Source organism: Salvelinus sp. IW2-2015, linkage group LG20, assembly GCF_002910315.2.
Source record: "Salvelinus sp. IW2-2015 linkage group LG20, ASM291031v2, whole genome shotgun sequence".
NCBI classification, from domain to species: domain Eukaryota; kingdom Metazoa; phylum Chordata; class Actinopteri; order Salmoniformes; family Salmonidae; genus Salvelinus; species Salvelinus sp. IW2-2015.
Window position 1 is genome coordinate 58,875,785 of NC_036860.1, and position 18,558 is coordinate 58,894,342.

General features: G+C 43.5%; 1 pseudogene; it reads left to right on the forward strand.

Annotated features, from left to right (window-relative positions):
• The window catches only part of LOC111980224 (uncharacterized), a 401,020-nt pseudogene that overhangs the window by 23,429 nt on the left and 359,033 nt on the right, over positions 1-18,558 (forward strand).

An 18,558-nucleotide genomic window follows, 5' to 3' on the forward strand; every position in this document is an offset into this window, starting at 1 on the left:
TTTCGTAAGGTAAAATCAAGTCTGAAATTTCAAAGTGGAAATTACATGCTTAAGAAGCCTTTTTAAACCTCAAATGCACTACAAGTTAAATTAAGATCCTACATCTGTACACAGACAGGCTGGCTAGTTTTCATTTTGGGTTGAGTTTAAATATGAAAGTGTCCATGTGCTGTATAGGAAAATAAACTAAAGGGGTTAATGGTGTTGTTTTTATTGTTGTGGCGTTGCTCAAGTCAGGAGAGCTGTCTGCTTCTCATGCAGTTTGATAGTAAAGCAGAAATACTGTAGAAAGTGATTCAGCCATTCATTAAATTGGCTTGCGAAAGCAGCTACACTTTAAATATTGTATCACTTATTTCTGACTTATAGTTAAATGGGCTTGTGAAGCAAGAGTCCCAAATTTAAGTCTTCGACATACTTCTGACTTATTATTATTATTTTTTAGCATGCTACTCCTTTTACACCGTTGAAACTTTAAAACGTGAAGACTGGATTGGAGTTGCTTGTATACAACTTTTTGATCTATTTTATACTTTTTAAACTACCTTTTTGTCCTCCATCCACTTTCAGGGTATTTCCTCAGTATTCCAAAGGCCCCATTATAACATCACTTCCAACATTCCATTCACTGTAAATTCAACAATGCAACTTATGACCACTTTGCCAACAACTTAGACAAAATGTTAGAGGGTATGACATCTTGTAGCCCTTCTTTGCTATTCAAATCTGAAGTCGGAAACAAAAATATCTATTACCAATCTAACGATACAGCTGTTTTAGTAACCGCATAACCAATCAATCAATCAATCAACTACTGACCACAACCACACAACTACTGTCCACAACTACTGACCACAACTACTACTTACCAAAACTACTGACCACTACTGACCACAACTACTGACCACAACTACTACTTACTAAAACTACTGACCACTACTGACCACAACCACACAACTACTAACCACACAACTACTGAACCACAGATGTACTGACCACAACTACTGACCAACACTACACAACTACTGATCAGAACTAATGACCACAACTACTGCTCTGGTCTGCACTAGATCGGGTCTAGCTCTGGTCTGCACTATAAATTATAACTACTTAAATGTGCTTAAATTAGCATATAATACCCACCAACAATAATTGTAACTCTTGAACATCTAGAGACACCAAACCAACTTGTTCAGGCTATCCTATCCTTCAATTAATCTTTTCAACTACCTACTTTTTCAACTATAACCAGTCACCAACATTAGTACTGCAGACACTACTACAACTATAACTTATTTTAAAACCATGCATATTTTAAAACAAGCACACCACATTTTATTCAGAAATGTACTTGTCAGTGATCTTTTTTTATTGTATTTATTTGTTATTCAACCTTTGTTTAACTAGGCAAGTCAGTTAAGAACAAATTCTTATTTACAATGACGGCCTACCAAAAGGCCTCCTGCGGGGATGGGGACTAGGATTAAAAATTAAATAAAAATATAGGACAAAACACACATAACGACAAGAGAGACAACACAACACTATATGAAGAGAGACCATGGCAGCAACACATGACAACACAGCATGGTAGCAACACAACATGACAACAGCATGGTAGCAACACAACATGGCAGCAGCACATGTTAGCAGCACAAAACATGATACAAACATTATTGGGCACAGACAACAGCACAAAGAGCAAGAAGGTAGAGACAACAATACATCACACAAAGCAGCCACACCTGTCAGTAAGACTGTCCATGATATAGTCTTTGAATGAAGAGATTGAGATAAAACTGTCCAGTTTGAGTGTTTGTTGCAGCTCGTTCAAGTCGCTAGCTGCAGCAAACTGAAAAGAGGAGCGACCCAGGGATGTGTGTGCTTTGGGGACCTTTATCAGAATGTGACTGACAGAACGGGTGTTGTATGTGGAGGATGAGGGCTGCAGTACATATCTCTGATAGGGGGAGTGAGGCCTAAGAGGGTTTTATAAATAAGCATCAACCAGTGTGTCTTGCGACGGGTATACAGAAATGACCAATTTACAGAGGAGTATAGAGTGCAGTGATGTGTCCTATAAGGAGCATTGGTGGCAAATCTGATGGCCAAATGGTAAAGAACATCTAGCCGCTCGAGAGCAGCCTTACCTGCCGATCTATAAATTACGTCTCCGTAATCTACCCTGGGTAGGATGGTCATCTGAATCAGGGTTAGTTTGGCAGCTGGGGTGAAAGAGGAGTGATTACGATAGAGGAAGCCAAGTGTAGATTTAACTTTAGCCTGCAGCTTTGATATGTGCGGAGAGAAGGACAGTGTACCGTATAGCCATACTCCCAAGTATTTGTATGAGGTGACTACCTCAAGCTCTAAACCCTCAGAGGTAGTAATCACACCTGTGGGGAGAGGGGCATAATTATTATCAAACCACATGACCTTTGTTTAGGAGGTGTTCAGAATGAGGTTAAGGGCAGAGAAAGCTTGTTCGCCACTAAGAAAGCTTTGATGTAGAGCATTTTAACACAACATCTGGGGAGGGGCCAGCTGAGTATAAGACTGTATTGTCTGCATATAAATGGATGAGAGAGCTTCCTACTGCCTGAGCTATGTTGTTGATGTAAATTGAGAAGAGCGTGGGGCCTAGGATCGAGCCTTGGGGTACTCCCTTGGTGAGAGGCAATGGCTGAGACAGCAGATGTTCTGACTTTATACACTGCACTCTTTGAGAGAGGTAGTTAGCAAACCAGGCCAATGACACCAATACTCCTTAGCTGTCCCACAAGTATGGAATGGTATACTGTATCAAAAGCTTTGGCCAAGTCAATAAAAATAGAAGCATAACATTGCATAGAATCAAGGGCAATGGTGACATCATTGAGGACCTTTAAGGTTGCAGTGACACATCCATAACCCGAGCGTTAACCAGATTGCATACCAGAGAGAATACTATAGACATGAAGAAAGACTCAGTTGATTATTGCCAAGTTTTTCCAACACTTTTGATAAACAGGGCAAAATAGAAATAGGCCTATAACAGTTAGGATCAACTTGATCTCCCCCTTTAAATAAAGGATTCACGGTGGCTGCCCTCCAAGCAATGGGATCCTCCCCAGAGAGGAGAGACAGGTTAAAACGGTCAGAGACAGGCTTGGCGATGATAGGGGCAGCAACATTAAAGAAAGGGTCTAAACCATCTGACCCAGATGTTTTTTAGGGTCAAGTTTAAGGAGCTCCTTTAGCACCTCGGACTCAGTGACCGCCTGCAGGGAGAAACATTGTAGCGGGGCATTGGAAAAAGAGGGAGGAGCATCAGGGCTAGTCGCATTAGAAGGGGTGGGAGATTTATAAAAAAAAAAAAAATGTACCTTTATTTAACTAGGCAAGTCAGTTAAGAAAAAAATTGTATTTTCAATGACGGCCTAGGAACAGTGGGTTAACTGCCTGTTCAGGGGCAGAACGACAGATTTGTACCTTGTCAGCTCGGGGATTTGAACTTGCAACCTTTCGGTTACTAGTCCAACGCTCTAAACACTAGGCTACCCTGCCGCCCCGATGAGGAAATGTTGGACGGGCAAGGAAGCATGGCTGAGTCAAATAGGAATCCTGACTTATTGAAGTGGTGATTTAAAGAGCTCAGCCATGTGCTTCTTGTCAGTAACAACCACATCATCAACATTAATGGACATGAGCAGCTGTGAGGAGGAGGGTTTATTCTCCAGGTCTTTAACTGTTTTCCAGAACTTCTTGGGGTTAGACCCACAAAGAGACAACTGCTCCTTAAAGTAACTAACTTTGGCCTTCCGGATAGACTGAGTGCACTTATTTATCATTTGCCTGAACGAGAGCCAGTCAGCCTGAGTATGTGTGTGCCGAGCCTTTCGCCAAATGCAGTTCTTAACTCTGCAAGATCACGATCGGACTTGGGGCTGAACCTGTTTTTAATTCTCATTTTCTTTATGGGGGCGTGTTTGTTAACAATACCATTGAAAATATAAAAAAAGAAGGTCCAAGCGTATTCAACAGAGGGGATCAAGCTGACTCTATAACAATTACAGAGGCCAGGTTATGAAGGAAGGCTTGCTCATTGAAGTTTTTTAGCAAGCATCTATGACAAATCAGGACAGGTCGTTTCACTGAGCAGCCATTATGAACACAGGCTGTAAAACAGTGATCCCTAAGGTCATTACAGAAAACACCAGACTGATACCGATCAGGGTTATTTGTGAGGATAACATCGAGGACAGTAGCCTTTTCGGGTGTTTGGAGTCATACCTTGTGAGATTGGTAATAATCTGAGAGAGATTTAGGGAGTCCCATTGCTTTAGGACTTGGTCAGGTGGTTTAAGCATATCCCAGTTTAGGTCACCTAGCAGGACAAATTCAGACTTAGTGTAAGGGGCCAGGAGAGAGCTTAGGGCAGGTAGGTTACAAGTCGGTGCTGATGGAGGACGATAACAGTCAACAAAGAGCTATTTGAAAGTATAATGCTTAAAAACAGCAAATCAAATTGTTTGGGGACAGACTTGGTGGAGACAACCGAGCACTGAAGGTGATCCTTGGTAAAGATTACCACTCCCCCACCTTTGAAAGATCTGTTTTGCTGAAAAAGGTTATAACCAGAAAGGTTAACATCAGTATTCAAAGCACTCTTCCTTAACCATATCTCAGTAATGACCAACACATCTGGATTGGAGCTGTGAACCCACACTTTCAATTTATCATTTTTAGGTAATAACCTTTTAGTGTTAACGTGCAGAAAACCTGGGCTTTTAACGAGAGCAGAAATCAGTGAAGCAGATATTAGAGCACAATTCAGAATTTGGGCCAGCAACAGTAGATGGGCCAGGGTGTACATGCACATTTACAGATATAATCAGCAGTAATACAATCAAGGCATGGCAGAGGACAGGGAGAGCTCTGCAGTGTTGATTTATGACATTTGAATGTGCATTAGATGGCAATGTGCATTACATGTCAATGTGCATTAGATGTTAGCCTAAATAGTTTATTTATTAGATAGGACTAAAGCTAGCTATCAGTAGTTCTTCAACTACTACAAAAATCATTTTAAAGCGCTGTCATCACTAGATGCACCATTATATTTCTCTCCCCAAATAATAGCCTAAAACTTTCCAATCATTACATCATCATTCAATTCAAATGAAACTTAATTTACACTGAACGTTTTACAAAAGTAAATCATACATCTATTTTTCTGAAACCCACAGCATGAATGATTCAGAGTTGCTTTGCTTTCCTAAGAGTGTCGTCCACATGATCCTACATTTTAGTCCCATTTTCTTGTCCTATGTCTTTCTTCTTTCAGTTTTCACATGCAACAACTGTAGTTTATTACAACAATATCTAACCCATAATTCAAAGTAATACCAAAAACCAGTAATACCAACAGTAACTAATGAACTGTTTAAGCTGGAGACACCAAACCAACTTTGAACCCATCAACAGTAACTCTTGTACCGTTCAAGATAGAGACACCAAACCAACGTTGAACCCATCAACAGTAACTCTTGTACCGTTCAAGATAGAGACACCAAACCAACTTTGAACCCATCAACAGTAACTCTTGTACCGTTCAAGATANCTCTTGTACCGTTCAAGATAGAGACACCAAACCAACTTTGAACCCATCAACAGTAACTCTTGTACCGTTCAAGATAGAGACACCAAACCAACTTTCACATGTTCAGGCTATCCTATCCACTGCCACATAAATACTTTCAAAGAGCTGAAGCAAGTCACATAATTTGTATTAATGGAAAATGACCATCTAGTTCCCATTTTTCACTGTAGCACGGCACTATTATCAGGACTGGCAGACTGGGATGTGACAGTTGTAGGGACAGTTGTACTGCTCTCTCTAGCACCTCTCCAAGAATAGAAGCAAGCTAATAAACAACCTATTTATGTGTTTGTTTTACTTTTACTTGACTATTCTTGTTTTGCCAGACATCCAGCATTATTAGAGCCCCATAGATTCCATCTCTCCATCTAGACAGGATGTTGATCTGGGATTAACGGAGGGTACCTGCTGTGTCTGCTACTCTGTCATTTAATAAATAATAATAATAATAATAATTCCCTCCTCGGACGAGACAGGATGGTCCTTTTGGCTGCTTTTGCTGTGGTTTCAGTGCAGCTGTGCAACAGATGTTGTGTGCAGCTGTGTGCATGTGTGTGTGTATGTGTGTTGGGCAGGGCAGTAAGCTTAGTTTGTCTTCAGCAGACAGCCCCAGTGTAACTGAAACTCTGACCAAAAAATAGATATCAGCCTGAAGACATTTGGATACATCCATTACAGCCATTGTTGAAGGAGGCCACATCAAGACATAAAGTGGTTTAGGTTAGTCTCAGACGTATGTCTGGGTTTTTATTTCACTAAGATACTCAAGGACAGCTTCTGTTTCACTTATAGCTCAGTACATACACATTGACTGTGACGCCATTGTAAGGGAGTAAAAACAAACAAGGATAAACTTGTCACCATTCCAAAGGTTATTTAAGCTATAGTCTATAAAATCTCCCACATCACAAGATAATTAATGGAAATTAATAGTCTTGTTACCATGCATTTAAAGGAAGAAAACACTACTCCTCCCTGATATGAATTATTTGTATGGCTCTTACTCATTGGCAGTTCTCAGTAGGCAGGAGGTCCTGATCAGAACCAGGTAAAGAGAGAGGCTGATGGCAGGTCCTGCTGGTTTAGCCCACTGCTTTATTATTCTCTGAGTGAGTCATGAAGTCATGAATTCGATTTACGAGCCCTCCTGTGACACCAGCTCACTCCACATAATAAGGAAAATCCACTGAAATTCATACTGTGCTAGATTTGTAGGTTAAATGCTTTAATGCTCCTGTTGATCGTTATTGTAGCGCTTTAGGTCCAGACTCCACCCTTAAGTCCCTCAATAATAGTGATTATGTCATTTCTCAAGGTGCACTCGAATTATGATGAAACAGAGGTTAATGGATATGGGATGTGATAATGGCTACATAAGGCTTCTGTCATTTATTCATATAATTAAATATATTTAATCGTCACTCTCCGAAGGGGATATCTGCCTTCAATCAATATTAATGTATTGTAGTGGCTATAGGTTATTGTAAATTATCTTAAAACGGTGAATTGTTTTCCTTTATCATGTCAGATTTGTACCATATCCATATCAAATGTGAGTGTGTCTCTCTCTCTCAACACGCAATAGATACATGTTGCCATGGCAACTGGTAACCTGACTGTGTCTGTACCAATGGGGATTCCCGTATGCATATGGCTGGGCCTCCATTCTTATGTTGTATTAGCCTTATGAATGAAGTCTTCATATTTATTGCATGTCTCTTTATCGATACATCCATTTGCATCCATGCAATGTCCATTGGTATGTGTCTGTGTGTGTGCACTTGTGTGTTTGTGTGAAAACTGTGTGTCTCTGTGTGTGTGTTAGTGTCCAAGTTTGTGTTTGTGAGTTGAGAGAGAGGGATGCTTCTCTCTTGTATGAAGCCCTGGGGAGGAGGATGATTCAGAAGTGAGTCAGAGCAGAGCATCCCTCTGCCCCCCTGCCTTAGCTACAGAAGGGGGATGGATGAGGCTCCTCTCTTCTCTACAGCTGCTCTTTCTGCGGTGAGGTGAAGGACACAGAGACACAGGGACTCATCATCACACAGACTAATGACCCCTGAGTTGGGTTTCCTTCCTAAAAAGTAACACCCTTAAGATTTGGGGAAGAGACACAGGATCAAGTCAGTCAATACGCTGGCCACAAGCCAAGCTTCTGTTTCGCTCTGCGTGATGAATATTTCAGAGACTGTCCCAAAGGACACACTATTCCGAATATTGTGCCTGGTCAAAAGTAGTGCACTTGTGCGTCATTTGGGAGGCCGTCAGACCCTCTCCTCCTCTCCTTATAAACTGCCTCTTCAAATCAATCCGCTCGCTCTTTGAGGACCAACATCCTTCTTAGACCCTCTTCATCTGCATAAAACCTCTGAGACTGTAGTGTTTTTCATCAGCATAAAGAGTACAATAACCCTTTACACAGGAACATCTGTAGCCTTTTGTGGGCCCTAAGCAAGATTGCCCCACCACCACCAAGCTGGCAAAATGTTTAAGTGGCCCCCCTATTGACAGCGGAGAGAAAAATGTACGTTTTAAAGTTAGTTTTCTGCACTCTACACATTTTGCCATAGGTGAAGAGAACATTTGATAGAACATTTCATGCAATTCTTCCTATTTTGCCATGTGGTGTAGAGAAATATTTGCAGTTTTAAAGAAAATTTCCTGCAATTCTACACATTTTGCAATGACTTATACCATGTTAATATGATATATGAGTGAGAGTGACTAACATAATCAATGGGGGCCCCATGGAGGTCAGGGCGCCTGGGTAGAGGAGTGCCCTGTTGGTATTCGTCCATGATAACTGGCTAGACTAACTTACCAAGGTCCGGGCGTCTGGGTAGAGGCGTGCCCTGTCAGTATTTGTCCATGATTACTACAAGTTTAGATAACTGGCTAGACTAAGTTACCAATCTAAAAATTGTTAGCTGACGTTAATTGAGTGACTGTCAGTGACTGACAAAACAAGAGAAAACTGCTGATGCGCTCGCACCTTGTGTATTCAACTATTGTAACTCTCAGCAATAAGTTGAGACCCCGAAATGTATGTGATTGTGCCGACAGAGATGGTCGCCTCGCTTCAGGTCCTTAGGAAACTATGCAGTAATAAATTTTTTTAATGTATTATTTCTTACATTGTTAGCCCAGAAAATCTCAAGTGTTATTACATACAGTCGGAAAGAACTATTGGATATAAAAGCGACGTCAACTTACCAACATTCCAACCAGGAATACAACTTCCCCGAAGCGGATCCTTTGTTCGGACCTCCACCCTGGACATGGGATCTAATCCCAGAGGCCGACGCAAAACAACGCGTTCGCCGCAGGAGAGGCAGATGGAGCGGCCTACTGGTCAGACTTAGAAGGTGAGCACACCATCCACCGCTTCCAAGCATATTACTCGACGATGTCCAATCTCTAGACAACAAGGTGGACAAAATTAGGGCACGAGTTGCCTTCCAGAGAGACATCAGGGATTTTAACATTCTCTGTTTCATGGAAACATGGCTCACTCGGGATATGTTGTCAGAGTCGGTACAGCCACCTGGTTTCTTCACGCATCACGCCGACAAACAAACAACTCTCTGGTAAGAAGAAGGGCGGGGGTGTATGCCTTATGATTAACGACTCATGGTGTGATCATAACAACATACAGGAACTTAAGTCCTTTTGGTTCACCTGACCTAGAATTCCTTACAATCAAATGCCGACCGCATTAGCTACCAAGAGAAGCTACCAAGAGTCACAGCCGTGTATACCCCCCCCCCCCCAAGCAGATACCTCGACGGCCCTGAAAGAACTTCACTGGACTCTATGTAAACTGGAAACAACACATCCTGAGCCGCATTTATTGAAGCTGGGGGTTTTAACAAAGCTAATCTGAGAACAAGGCTTCCTAAATTCTATCAGCATATCGAATGCGCGACACGAGCTGGTAGCATTCTGGACCATTGCTACTCTAACTTCCGCGATGCATACAAAGCCCTCCCCCGCCCTCCCTTCGGCAAATCTGACCATGACTCCATTTTGTTGCTCCCAGCCTATAGACAGAAACTTAAACAGAGGAAACGCCCGGGCTCAGGTCTATCCAACGCTGTTCATTGACTACAGCTCAGCATTTAACACCATAGTACCCTACAAACTCGTCATTAAGCTCGAGACCCTGGGTCTCGACCACGCCCTGTGCAACTGGGTCCTGGACTTTCTGACGGGCCGCCCCCAGGTGTAGGAAACAAAATCTCCACCCCACTGATCCTCAACACTGGGGCCCCACAAGGGTGCGTTCTCAGCCCTCTCCTGTACTCCCTGTTCACCCATGACTGCGTGGCAATGCATGCCTCCAACTCAATCATCAAGTTTGCAGACGACACTACAGTGGTAGGCTTAATTACCAACTATGATGAGACGGCCTACAGGGAGGAGGTGAGGGCCCTCGGAGTCTGGTGTCAAGAAAATAACCTCCTACTCAACGTCAACAAAACAAAGGAGATGATCGTGGACTTCAGGAAACAGCAGAGGGAGCATCCCCCCATCCACATCGACGGGACAGTAGTGGAGAAGGTGGAACATTTTAAGTTCCTCGGCGTACACATCACGGACAAACTGAAATGGTCCATCACCGCCTGGTACGGCAACGGCTTCTCCCACAACCGCAAGGCTCTCCAGAGGGTAGTGCGGTCTGCACAATGCATCACCGGAGGCAAACTACCTGCCCTCCAGGACACCTACAGCACCCAATGTCACAGGAAGGCCAAAAAGATCATCAAGGACAACAACCACCCAAGCCACTGCCTGTTCATCCCGTTATCATCCAGAAGGCGAGGTCAGTACAGGTGCATCAAACTGGGACCGAGAGACTGAAAAACAGCTTCTATCTCAAGGCCATCAGAGCCATCAGGCCATCACTAACATCGAGTGGCTGCTGCCAACATACAGACTTAAATCTCTTGCCACTTTAATCAATTTAATAAATGGATTTAATAAAGGTATCACTTTAAATAACGCCACTTTAATAATGTCTACATATCCTACATTACTCAACTCATATGTATATACTGTATTCTATACCATCTACTGCATCTTGCCTATGCCGCACGGCCATGGCTCATCCATATATTTCTATGTACATATTCTTATTCATTCGTTTACATTTATGTGTATAAGGTAGTCGTGTGTGAACTTGTTAGATCACTTGTTAGATATTACTGCACTGTCGGAACTAGAAGCACAAGCATTTCGCTACACTCGCATTAACGTCTGCTAACCATGTGACCAATAAAATGTATTTTGATTAGATTTTTGACTGATTTCTGGGGCCCTAAGTAACCGCTGAGGTTGCTTATGCCTCGAGCCGGCCCTGCCTTTACACCTTTAATCCAGGCTGGGGTTCCCTCCCTCTTGTCCTCGTTGTTGTCGCACTCCTCTTCTGGGCCTCGTCGTGCTCAATTAATGCAGAAGGAAGAGTAATGCCCCACCTCTTTTTAATGGTATCCATTGCTCTCTTCCCATCATTGGGTTCCTCTCCTCTTTCTATATTCTGCTTTCTCGTCTCTCCCCTTTTTCTTCTCTCCTCTCTTAGTCCCTGTCTCTTCTGAATGTCCCTGTCTCTTCTGACTGTCTCTGTCTCCTCAGTGGACATCAGATGGAGAATGCAGTGTGCTGGGTTTCAGTCAGATCTAAGGCTGGATCAGCTGTCTAAGCAGCACTAATGACTGTCCAGTCCTGTTATGAGATGCTATGCATGGACCACAACCCTGATCTCAGCAGGCAGGCAGTGTGCTCAAATCTCACTCGAGTCATCAATTATAATTTCTGGTCATTTCCACTAAATCCTGTGGAAAGAGATATAACTTGCAGCTGTGGAAATGTTGGCTGTGATTCCATACAGAGGGATGTAGAGACTGGACAAGTCTGAGTGGGGATGCTTGCCCAAGTGTGACAATGCATTGGCCTGAAGAAGAATGACAATGAGATGTCCTGCTGCAGCTCATTCACACCTGGCTAGTCACTGATAATGTGTGCTGTGCAGGAAGAGAGAAGTGTGGAACCCTAGAACACTAAACCCTTGACATTCAATATGAGCCCATTCATGTCAGATTCATGTCGAATGTCAGTGCAATTTCCTTCATGCTTGAGAGAAATCTTATGTACTCTCATCCACCGTTTCACATGGAAATAGAAATAAAAATGATCTTAAAATATTATGTATTTCGTATTTGAAAATGATTGCTCTTTACAATGTTGCTTTAATCTATTGAGTTACATCAGAAGCATCAAACTTCCCAAAAATAAGATACATGGGCGGTGTGATTCATTGTGTATTCTTAATATGATATTTACAACATTTGATATGACGTTCAACACAATACTGCCCTCCAAGCTCATCACTAAGCTCGGGGCCCTGGATCTGAACCCCGCCCTGTGCAACTGTGTCCTGGACTTCCTGACTGGCCAACCCCAGGTGGTGAAGGTAGGCAATAACACTCCCGCCACGCTAATCCTCAACACGGGGCCCCACAAGGATGCTTAATCAGCCCACTGCTGTACTCCCTGTTCACCAATGACTGCTTGGTCATGTACGTCTTCAACTCAATCATCAAGTTTGCTGACGACACAACAGTGAAATGGCGCAACAGCGCCTCTTCAACCTCAGGAGGCTGAAGAAATTCAGCTTAGTCCCTAAGTCCCTCACAAACTTCTACAGATGCACCATTGAGAACATCCTGTCGGGCTGTATCACCAACTGGTAAGGCAATTGCAACGCCTGCAACCGCAGGGCTCTCCAGAAGGTGGTGCGGTCAGCCCAACAGCCTCCAGGACATCTACAGCACCCGCTGTCACAGGAAGTCCAAGAAGCTCATCAAGGACCTCAGCCACTCGAGCCACGGCCTGTTCACCCCGCTACCATCAAGAAAGCGGAGACAGTACAGGTGCATCAAAGCTGGGACCAAGAGACTAAAAAACAGATTCTATCACAAGGCCATCAGACTGTTAAATAGTCACCACTAGCCAGCCTCTGCCCATTACCCTGCCCTGAACCCCAACAGTGCAGTTCTTCTTGAACTGTGCTGTTGGTTAAGGGCTTGTAAGTAAGCATTTCACGGTAAAGTCTACACTTGTTGTATTCGGCACATGTGGCAAATAGTTTGATTTGATTTGATTTTGGAATTTAGTTAGATAATATTTTATCACTTCATATGGACCGTATTTACAGTATTCTAGTCAAGACTCATCCTATATAACTGTTGCTGTATACACCTTTTCTATTAATTTACTGTCTATACAAACTGTTATATATACCAGGTGAAGCTGGTTGAGAGAATGCCAAAAGTGTGCAAAGCTGTCATCAAGGCAAAGGTTGGCTACTTTGAAGAATCTCAAATATAAAATATATTTTGATTTGTTTAACACTTTTTTTGGTTACTACATGATTCCATATGTATTATTTCATAGTTTTGATGTCTTCACTATTATTCTACAATGTAAAAAATAGTCCAAATAAAGAAAAAACGTTGAATGAGTAGGTATGTCCTAACTTTTGACTGGTACTGTGTGTGTGTGTATATATATATATATATATTATATATTGTTGTGTGTGTGTGTGTGGTGTGTGTGTGTGTGTGTTGTGTGTGTGTGTGTGTGTGTGTGTGTGTTTGTGTTGTGGTGGTGTGTTGTGTGTGTGTGTGTGTGTGTGTGTGTGTGTGTATGTACGTGACCAACTTGATTTGATTAGAAATGACAATATATAGTTTAACAAAGAATATTGTGCATTTATCAATTTTTTTATTCATCATGTCATCGTAATCAGCAAGTTATTCAGATGGGGACACCATATATCATATGAATAAACCAATTTGAACATTGAGCTCAGAGGACTCAAAAGCTGCCCTTCCTCTCTGAGCACACAGTGAGTCACAGAGCGGGTCACTGCTACAGATATGTATTAATCATGACATTGTTTAATTTAGGAAATGTGCATGTCTGATATTACTGTGGCTTTGAACATTGGTCACCGTTATGTAACGAGGCTTGATCACCAGGTGCAGGAATCACATTATGTGCCTGTACGCCACATGCAGTGTGCAGGTCCTCCTCCGGAAGCATCTTTTTTACTCTGACCTTAATAATGACGATAAACATACTGATCTAAACGCATGTACACAATCAGACATTCTACTGTAACTGAACATGCAGACATTTTGAACAATTCTAAAGACTCAGACACTCTAAACAGTAGTCATTCTGCCCGACATTCTGACTGAACAATGACGGTTTTATACATTCAGTTATTGTTTGTGTGGGCTGTTTTCAACCTCTTCTATATTGCTTTCTGGAGACTGTGATATGCTTGACCCCTGAGGTGATTGATATGTCAGTCATCTGCAGGTGTGACTCATAGCAGAGTGTTGGACCCCCTCCCTGCGTCATAGTGACTGACTGCATACTCACTGGTAAACAGTGATAGAGAGGGGGAGGCAACACTTATTTATTGGGTGCCTTTATGTCAGGTTGAGTGTAGAAAATACTTACATGAACATACTGTATATATTTCCCTACACTCTGTTGCAAGTATGTTTGTTCAAAATGCTTTACATTATCACAGTTGTATTACTCCCAGGAAGTACAACAAGGGGGATGGAAAACCATTTCACACATTAGAATAACATTGTTGAAACTGACCGCAGGATCCGATGATCTGGTCGGAAACACAGCTCTGCATGATTCTGGAAGCCAGCCACTCAGAACTTGCACTTCATCTCTGTCCACTTAGTGCATTAGTCCACAATCCTGTCTCAGAGCAAGCCAATATGGTTCTTCTCTCTCTCACTCCACTTAATTCCTTCCTGTAATGCGAGTGGAGAAAGAGAATTATATCAAAAACATGTTAGTTCATGTGTGTGGTGCAGAGACGAGTAAGTAAGTTCCTCCTGTCAGTCCAACTGCTACAGATGTAGGATCTTAAATTGATCACCCTGTTGGAGGAGAACTTTTTAAACGTATAGTGTATTTGAGGTTTAAAAAGGCTTCTGAAGTTTGTAATTTCAGACTTAATTTTCCCTTGCAAAAAATGTATCTACCCCTACAAAATTGTAAATGAATTATAATCCACATAACAATTAAAATGTCCTGTTGCTGCAGGATTATTTTCTTGCTGTAGCAAACTGGCTCAAATTAATATCCTGCACCTGTATATGGACATATACTGTACTATGACAACATAACATGATGTCAATTATATGGATTTGTGAATAGGTACAAATTATTGTTGTATATGATATGAATATATAGCACTGCTTTACATAGAACTCCATGGTAGGCAGTCTCTACTTGCATAGTCCTAAAGGTAGTGATAGCATTGTCTGTTCTGTTGGCTCCCTGATGCTGCTGACTTAATCACCAGGGTCGTCACCCCACATCTCTGCACCGTGGCAGGACGTGACAGCTACAAACCACAGCACCCCGAGGTCTCAGCTCTAGTCATATGAGGACAGAGAAATGAAACCGAGTGGGAAGAGAAGACTGTTATGTAATGATTGGTTATGCTGTGCTTTGTTGTCTGTCTTAGAAACGCAGGACAGGAGCACCTTCTCTGCAGCCTAGGCAACGGCCCCAGGAACTGCATCGGAGTCCAGCTGAACAACGTCTTTCTCAAGGTGACTCCTCTCCTTTCCTTTCCTCTCCTCTCTCATCTCTTCCCTCTCCTCCCTAATCTTTCTACTCTAATCACTTTTCTCTCCTCTCATCACTCTTATTTTATTTTTCCCCGCCAAAGTTATCGTTGATCTTTTTTTTAATGGATTTGACATGACGCTACCAATGTCCTTTAAATTTAAATACTATAAGGTCTATGTACATTTTTTTATAAAAAAAGTCCTACATTACTGACCATTTAGATAGGAATGGTCTGTCTGCAGTGCCTGAAGTCTACAGTCAGTTTCTCCAGCAAGTAAAGCACCCCTCAGGAGACAGGGACAGGGATGTTCAGTAGGGATTCCTCTTGGCTAAAGGGGTAATGTTGTTACGGTGGTAAGTGTTGCTGTGGATGTTCTATTGGCTGCTTGTAAGAAAAGGCCAGCTGTGCACGGCCCTCTGTGGCGTCATTACCAGGCTAGCAACCGCTGACTGAGACTGTCTGTGTGCGTCCCAAATGACACCCTATTCCCTATATAGTGTTCTACTTTTGACCAGAGGCCCTGGTCAAAAGTAGTGCACTACAAATAGAATAGGGTGCCATTTGGGTTACAGGCACTGTCTGTCCAGACCCGGAACACTCAGTGGGAGGCAGGTGAGAAAAAGGACAGGTGTGCTGCGGCCATAATGACAGTAAGGTGGGAGGGGATCCACTTCCTGTTGCCGGTGTCTATGATAATGTGGTGGGCATGGGTGTGTACTGGTAGTATATATGCGGTGGCTTAGATGGGCAGGAGGCAGGAGTCATTGCATCTGATCACCAGAGCTCGCTTTGCTTATCTGTCTATGGCACAGAGAGATGTGAGACAGGCCCTGTTGACAGGGATATTGATGTCCCATGTTTGCTGTTCGCAGTCAGGGTCGGCCGGTGGTGGTGACACATGATGTCCAGTAATTACACTCAGCAACATTACACCAACACAGCAACAATTGTTTTAACAACAGCAGCTGCTTAAACCCCCACATACACACCACACTACGTCCTCCTGGCCTGGCCTGGCCTGGTCGACAGATCACATCAGACCCCTGTGGGGCATGAGGGAGGCTGGGTTCCTACTACCCTGGCCTGGTCGACAGATCATATCAGACCTCTGCGGGGCGGTGAGGGAGGCTGGGTTCCTACTACCCTGGCCTGGTCGACAGATCAATCAGACCCTGTGGGGCTGAGGGAGGCTGGGTTCCTACTACCCTGGCCTGGTCGACAGATCATATCAGACCTCTGGGGCGGTGAGGAGGCTGGGTTCCTACTACCCTGCGCTGGTCGACAGATCATATCAGACCTCTGCGGGGCGTGATGGGAGGCGGGGCCTTTACCCTGCCTGGGTCGGGATCAGATCATATCAGACCTCTGCGGGGCGGTGAGGAGGCGGGTTCCTATACCCTGGCCTGGTCGACAGATCATATCAGACCTCTGCGGGGCGGTTGAGGGTCCAGCTGGGTCCCACTACCCTGGCCTGGTCGACAGATCATATCAGACCTCTGCGGGGCGGTGAGGGAGGCTGGGTGCCTACTACCCTGGCCTGGTCGATCAGATCATATCAGACCTCTGCGGCGGCGGTGAGGGGGCTGGGTTCCTACTACCCTGGCCTGGTCGACATATATCATATCAGACCTCTGCGGCGGTGAGGGAGGCTGGGTTCCTACTACCCTGGCCTGGTCGACAGATCATATCAGACCTCTGTGGGGCGGTGAGGGAGGCTGGGTTCCTACTACCCTGGCTGTGTCCCAAATGGCACCGTATTCCCTTTTTAGCGTTCTACTTTTGACCAGGGCCCATAGACACCGTAGTGACGCCCATAGGGCTCTGCTCAAAAGTAGTGCACTATATAGGGAATAAGGTGCCATTTGGAAGTGCCACAGATCAGCCTGCTTCCTCTGACGTACTGAACTGAGTGTCTGTACTGAGCTCTCTAATGCCCACTGATAGACAAGGATCTGGGAGATTACCATCCACTCAGCAGGGAGTATGACTCACTCTCTATTGCTTTTTATCCAATAAAACCAGATACTGTCAGTCAAATAGACGGTAGGTAACACCACAGTACTTCATCCAGCCCGTCATTCACCCTGGGAATTGCAGATGTTCAGAACTATGCAGTAGTAAGAGACTCCAAAGACACAGCATTGTAACAGGAGGAGCTGGTGTGTGCTTACGGATGTCATCAACTTCCATACATCTTTTTTTTCCTAGGAGAAAATAATCACCCTCCCTTCTCCTGTTCAATGATTTAGTGCATGCGGACAGACAAGGCTGTTGTGAGGGATGACTCAACCCTGATCATCTTATCATGGGAGAGTTGATGCTGAACTATACTTACGCTGCATACAGATGTGCTGACTGACAAAGGCGGCCATATGGCTGCTATAAGAACTGGTTAGCTGGCTTAGGGGTTTTGTTTGTAGGAATGGAATGCAATCCATTGTGTCATTGCTTAATTATGGTGGAGGTAGGTATATAGGGAAAATACTGTATTGGTCTCAAACTCATATATGAGATATTGTGTCTCTCTGAGTAACTGATATTTGATGACAGAGCCAGAGCAGAAAGCATATCTTTGAGACAGTTACCATGGCAACAGACAGAGTGGTTTGAGAGGATGAGCTGTACTGAGTCTGTTGTATCAAAACAGCCACTTTACCTAGCTCAGGTCAAATTCTCAAGCGATAAAAGCAATGTTGATGTTTTGTAAAAGTAATAACACATTACTCTCATATGTTGACTAGAATGCAATTCCTCCCCGTTGTTTACAGACACCCAGTAACAGGTTTTGATGGTATATACTGTATAGGCCCTATAAGTGTCCATTGTCGTACTTGAGACAGATTCACAGCGCTTAAGTTCAAATCCTAGGTGATATTGCATTATAAAGAAGTGATATACTGTCATGTCAAGGCTGCTAACAAGTGGGCAGTGACGGTAACATTGCACCCAGACATACCCATTCTGAGGAGCGGGGGGTGACAGGGCGGTTTCATGTCATGGAAGAGATGAGGCATCACTGTTTGGCTTAGTGAAATCCAACGTGGCCAGTCCCCCAAACCCAGGCCACCCCTGAGGGGACAGTCCATTTGTCATCCTCCTTTACACATGGCAGCCTCCACACCTACACACACATCAGCAGGGCTTTCACACTGGGCCAAAGCGGGTTGAATCAGCGTCGTTTCCACGTCATTTCAACAACAAAAAATTATATGTGATGACGTTGAATCAACGTGGAAAACTAATTGGA